The sequence below is a fragment of the Ahaetulla prasina genome, chromosome 4 (assembly GCF_028640845.1).
Source record: "Ahaetulla prasina isolate Xishuangbanna chromosome 4, ASM2864084v1, whole genome shotgun sequence".
NCBI lineage: Eukaryota > Metazoa > Chordata > Lepidosauria > Squamata > Colubridae > Ahaetulla > Ahaetulla prasina.
In genome coordinates, this window is record NC_080542.1 from 27959669 (window position 1) to 27966237 (window position 6569).

The window sequence follows — 6569 nt, forward strand, 5'->3', positions numbered from 1 at the left end:
TCTGGAAGCTGTACGGGTCTGGATGGGGAGAAACAGACTCAAGCTCAATCCCTCCAAGACGGAGTGGCTGTGGATGCTGGCACCCCGGTACAGTCAGCTGCATCCACGGCTGACTGCTGGGGGCGAGTTAGTGGCCCCAAAGGAGGTGGTCCGCAACTTGGGCGTCCTCCTGGATGGACGGCTGTCCTTCCAGCCGTCCCCAGGAGGGCCTTTTACCAAGTTCGCTTGGTCCGCCAGTTGCGTCCCTTCCTTGACCGGGATGCCTTATGCACGGTCACTCACGCTCTGGTTACATCTAGGTTGGATTACTGCAATGCTCTCTACATGGGGCTGCCCTTGAGGTGCACCCGGAGGCTACAGTTAGTCCAGAATGCGGCTGCGCGAGTGGTAACGGGAGCCGCTCGTGGCTCCCACGTAACACCACTACTCCGTAGCCTGCACTGGCTTCCTGTGGTTTTCCGGGTGCGCTTCAAGATTTTGGTTACCACCTTTAAAGCGCTCCATGGCTTAGGACCCGGGTACTTACGAGACCGCCTGCTGTTACCTTATGCCTCCCACCGACCCGTACGCTCTCACAGAGAGGGTCTCCTCAGGGTGCCGTCCGCCAAACAGTGTCGGCTGGCGGCCCCCAGGAGCAGGGCCTTCTCTGTGGGGGCACCAACGCTCTGGAACGAACTTCCCCCTGGCTTACGTCAAGTGCCTGATCTTCGGACCTTCCGTCGTGAGCTCAAAACACACCTATTTATTCAAGCGGGACTGGCATAATAGTGTCAAATTTTAATTTGGGGCTTTATTAATATTTTTAAAATTTTAAAACTAAATTTTAACCGGGTTTTATTATTTATATGTCTATTTTAAATATTTGGCCTATTTAATAAGTTTTTTAGATTAATGTTTTACTTTGTATATTTATGTGTTTTTTATATGGCTGTACACCGCCCTGAGTCCCTAGGGAGATAGGGCGGTATAAAAGTATGAATAAATAAATAAATAAATAAATAAATAAATTTATTACTCATCTATGTACAGAGCTTCCCATACCACAGCTTTGGGAGACAAAAAAAAATATTTAGCTTATATTCAGATACATAATAGATCATAAAATACACTAATTTTATTCACACACTCTTGTTTATATTAAATTGCAGGCCAGCTCCACTGAATGCAGTTAATTCTAACAGTAAGCAAGACCAAGGACATTTATAGTGTAAGAATTTAAAGAAAAATGTTTACAAGAAAATTGGACTCTAACCTATGCATAGTTGGAACAGCACCCATTTATTACACCACAGTGCAGTTACGAATCTTCCCAAGGAACACTGATATTTCTTGTAAAATCTAATGCTTAGCAAACTGTTACTAATATACAGGACATGTTCTTGCAAAAAAATATATTAGTAAAAGATTAGTATAAAAATATTTGTGTATATGGATGATAGAAAACTAAGAGCAATAAAACCTTGAATGCAAATCAGATGTAATATACCGGTAAGTAGCTATATCTCTTTTTAGGCATATATAGTCAGTCTCTCAAAGAAAAGTTTGCTTTTTTTTTTTTTTTGGTTTACATTTATACCCCGCCCTTCTCCGAAGACTCAGGGCGGCTTACAGTGTATAAGGCAATAGTCTCATTCTATTTGTATATTTTTACAAAGTCAACTTATTGCCCCCCCAACAATCTGGGTCCTCATTTTACCTACCTTATAAAGGATGGAAGGCTGAGTCAACCTTGGGCCGGGCTCGAACCTGCAGTAATTGCAGGCTTTTCAGCTGCCTGGAATTTATTGTCTTTTGTGTGTTGATAGAACAAAGGGAAAGTAGAGATTTAGAAATTATCCACACATGAATGCCCAGAAATTCTATTCTCTGTTTAAGAAAATGCAGCCAGAGGCAGCACTCACAAGACTTGGGGTATGTAGAGATCAGTAGATCATCTGGATGTGCTTGGAATTCTTCCACTTCCTTGCAGATTTCTGCAAAATACTTTATCAAAGAGATCCCCTTAACAGAGACCAATGGAGGGCACACCTCCTCGTATTCTGGCTTCGTTTTGGCTGTGAAAGGATTAAAGGGGAGGACAGCATTCTGAGGAAACAGAACTCTTTTTGTCCAGAATCAAGAGATTTGCCACACAACCCAGCAGCTATCTGGATTCAGAGCCTAGTGAGAATGGCAGCTGATAGTAGCACCCTCAAACATTTGATAACATCTCATATATAAAGATAATCATATCACCCTGAACACAGAATTGAATTATCCCATGAAGGAGGTGGATAGTCAGGAAGATATAGGAAGGAACAGAAAAATACAGCACTTCTCTAATCCTGTTGTCCAAATTTGTAACATTTCCAAATATTCTACTCTGCTAGCCTGGTTTCTATTTACCCTTGATGAAATCAGGACGGATATGAAAAAAAAAATGCTCAAAAGATAATCAACGTTACTTTTTAAGCACTTGTTCCTCCTTCAAAGAAAACAGCACTAATCACTCAATACCTGTATATATTTCAGATATTTGGGAGGGCTTAAGACATCCCCTTCCCCAAGTCCTGGTTCAAAATCTCTGGTTCAAAATCTCTTTTATTTATTTATTTATTTATTTATTTATTTATTCATTCATTCATTCATTCATTCATTCATTCATTCATTCATTCATTCATATTTTTATACCGCCCTTCTCCGAAGATTCAGGATATGACTCATATCCCTCCTTCCTTTTTCAGAATGCAGCAGAGCAAGTTGTATCTCAGCTGTCCAGAAATATCTATCTTGGCCTGAATGTACCTGGCAAGCCTGCTGGCTATTTTTGACTTCAGAATGGGAGCAGAGGCAGGTCCAGGGCATTAGAATAAATGGAAGAGCAATGGACCTTTGGATTGAAGTGGGAGGAACCGTAAGTATTTAAGAGGAATGGAATTCAGCCCTTCTGAATAAACAATTTTTTTAACTAATCATTGTCTTTGCATTTCAACAAAAGAGCTCTTCTTTCCAAATCTCATCTCTATAAACAAGTTGTGAAGCTTCATGGTTCAGTCCCAACCAGCAAAAGACCATTAAATGTTACCAGCAGTGTATATGCTAAGCTTAATCAAATAAATCAAGTTTATATACCTTTCCTTTATTTTTTAATATAGTAACCACATTCACTAAAAATAATACAAAAGAATTCTTCTTTCTTTATCATATCTCTTCTTTATAAATATATCTTTAAAGCCTGGTTAGTAAAAAAAAAATATTCAGGGATATTAGAAACAACAACATTCAATATATGTTAATCTTGATTATATAAATTCATTTTGTGTTTCTTCTGTTTACTTTTAAGAATCTTATCTTTAATCCCTGAACGAGTGTCCCACAAACTGATTTCTTATCATTTTCCTTTTTTCTCTCTCAGAAACTGCTTCCTAAAGCAGTTTCCCAACACAATTCTTTTGTAAATCCAAGATAAGAAAATTTACCCTCTACTATCATCCCAGTGCCGAAGAAGCCCACCATCAAGGAACTGAATTACTACAGACTAGTTGCTCTAACATCTGTAGTCATGAAAACGTTTGAAAGGCTAGTGCTGTCCCACTTGAAAACCATTATGGATCCACTGTTAGACCCCTTACAATTTGCATAGTGAGCAAATAGCTGAAGAGATGATGCTGTTAATATGGCTCTGCATTACATCCTACAACATCTTGAATCTCCAAAGACCTATGCAAGGGTCCTCTTTGTAGACTTTAGTTCAGCATTCAATACCATCATTCCAGACACTCTTCTAACTAAGCTAAGCCAGCTAGAGGTACCTGAACACACTTGTAAGTGGATCACAAGCTTCCTAACAAACAGGAAGCAGCAGGTGAAGCTAAGCAGAATCACATCAGATACCTGTACAATTAGCACAGGGGCCCTCCAAGGCTGTGTGCTCACCCCACTTCTCTCTTTATGACAATGACTGCATCTCTAATGATCCATCTGTTAAACTACTGAAGTTTGCAGATGACACAACAGTGATTGGTCTCATTTGAGACAATGATGAATCCGCATACAGATGAGAGGTTGAACAATTAGCCTCTAACAGTATAGACTTTCAAATTTCTAGGTTCTACCATATCTCAAAATCTAAAATAGACAGCTAACACCAAAAATGTTATCAAAACAGCACAACAAAGAATGTCCTTTCTGCGCCAACTCAGTAAGCTCAAACTGCCCAAGAAACTGCTGATCCAGTTCTACAGGGGAATTATTGAGTCTGTCATCTGCACCTCTATAACTGTCTGGTTGGAGATAGACTTCAGAGGATAATGAGAATTGCAGAAAAAACAATTGCTACCAACCTGCCTTCCAGGTTGCATGAGTCAAAAAGAGAGCTGTGGAAATATTTATAGAGCTCTCACATCCTGGACATAAACTGTTTCAACTACTACCCTCAAAACGACGCTACAGAGCATGCACACCAGAACAACTAGACACAAGAACAGTTTCTTCCCGAACGCCATCACTCTGCTAAACAAATAATTCCCTCAACACTGTGAAAATATTTACTAAATCTGCACTACTATTAATCTTCTCATGGTTCCCATCACCCATCTCTTCCCACTTATGACTGTATGACTGTAACTTTGTTGCTTGCATCCTTATGATTTATATTGATATTGTTTCCTGATTGCTTATTTGTACCCTATGACTATCATTAAGTGTTGCACCTTATGATTCTTGATGAACGTATCTTTTCTTTTATGTACACTGAGAGCATATGCACCAAGACAAATTCCTTGTGTGTCCAATCACACTTGGCCAATAAAAAATTCTATTCTATTTTATTTTTATTTATTTATTTATTTATTTAATCGTATTTATATACTGCCCTATCTCCCAAGGGACTCAGGGCGGTTTACAGGCACTAAAAACAGATAAATAGAATATAAATACAATATAAAACATTTAAAAAACTTATTCTAAAGCCCGTCCAATTAAAAATAGAAATAAAACCCAATTTAAAACCCAAAATTTAAAATCTAGCTCAGTCCTGCACAATTAAATAAGTATGTTTTAAGCCCGCGGTGGAAGGTCCGAAGGTCCGAAAGCTGACGAAGTCCGGGGGGTAGATCGTTCCAGAGGGTGGGAGCCCCCACAGAGAAGGCCCTTCCCCTGGGCGTCGCCAGCCGACATTGCCTCGCTGACGGCACCCTGAGGAGACCCTCTCTGTGAGAGCGCACGGGACGGTGGGAGGTATTCGGTCGCAGTAGGCGGTCCCATAAATAACCCGGCCCAATGCCTGGGTTAAATAAATTTACCAAGTTATCCTTCTGGTTTATTATTTATATGTTTAATTTAAGACATTATTAATCACTGAATTCTTCCACAATCAAATAATATTGTACCTTTCTATATCTCTTCTCCCTTTATTATAATCTTAGTTGTTTTTGATTCCCTGTACTCAAATCTCAAAGTCCCTTTCTGTCATATTTTTTTTCTAATCAACAATTCTTTTCCAAAGAAAGATGTCAGTTTGTTTTAAATCTCAATGTATTTTTATAAATATTTAAACAACGAAAAGGAAATATTCTTATAATTAATTTCAAAATCTTTTTTAAAATTCATCTGGTCTTAAGCAACTATTTTCCTTTTAAAGATTTGCTGTGAATGATTCCAGATTAGCTTCTAATATTTTAAGTTGTATATTTAACTTATAAGACCAGTTCAGTCTTCAACAGATAGTCTCAATTTATGACCGTTCACTTAGCAACCATTCAAAGTTATGACAGACTTATTTGGGATTACTCATGACCCATATTGGTCTGTCATGGGGGGACATGATAGCAGTATTCCAGTATTTGAGAGGCTGCCACAGAGAAATTGGGAGGGGGGTCAACTTATTTACCAAAGCACCTGTAGCCAGGACAAGAAACAATAAATGGAGATTGAAATCAAGGAGAGAAGCAACCTGGAACTAAAGAGAAACTTACTAGCAGTGAGGACAATTAACCAGTGGAACAGCCTGCCTTCAGAAGTTGTAGGTGCTTCATCACTGGAGCACAATGGACACTCACTTCTCTGAAATGGTGCGGGGTCTCCTGCTTGAACAGGGGGTTGGACTAGAAGATCTCCATGGTCCCTTCCAGCTCTATTCTCATTGATTTTCAAAGTCATTGATTTTCAAAGTTCAACCTGATGAGCTCCCCCATAGTCATGTGGCTGAATTTTAGGCACTCAGCAACCAGGCCACATTTTTGTCTGTTTGTAATGTCCCATAGAGGCTTGACGGCATTTTACAATGGCTCTTCTGAAAATTGGCCTTTACTTTAGGTTTTTAGCAAAGTTGCACCCATTGCAAACTATAGGTTTGTTTAACAGCTACAGCATTTGTTTAATAACCACTGTATAACTGGTCATAAAAATTGGGTCATCATATGACGAACACATTTTATGTCTGTGATGGGCAGGTTCCATTACATTTGAGAATTACATACTCTTCCATTTGCTGAGATCATTTTCCTGGGCAGGCAAATCTTTTGGTTTCAGATAGGGAAAAAACAGAAATATAAAGCAGGAAGGCATACTCAAGGTTATAAGTTTCTTAA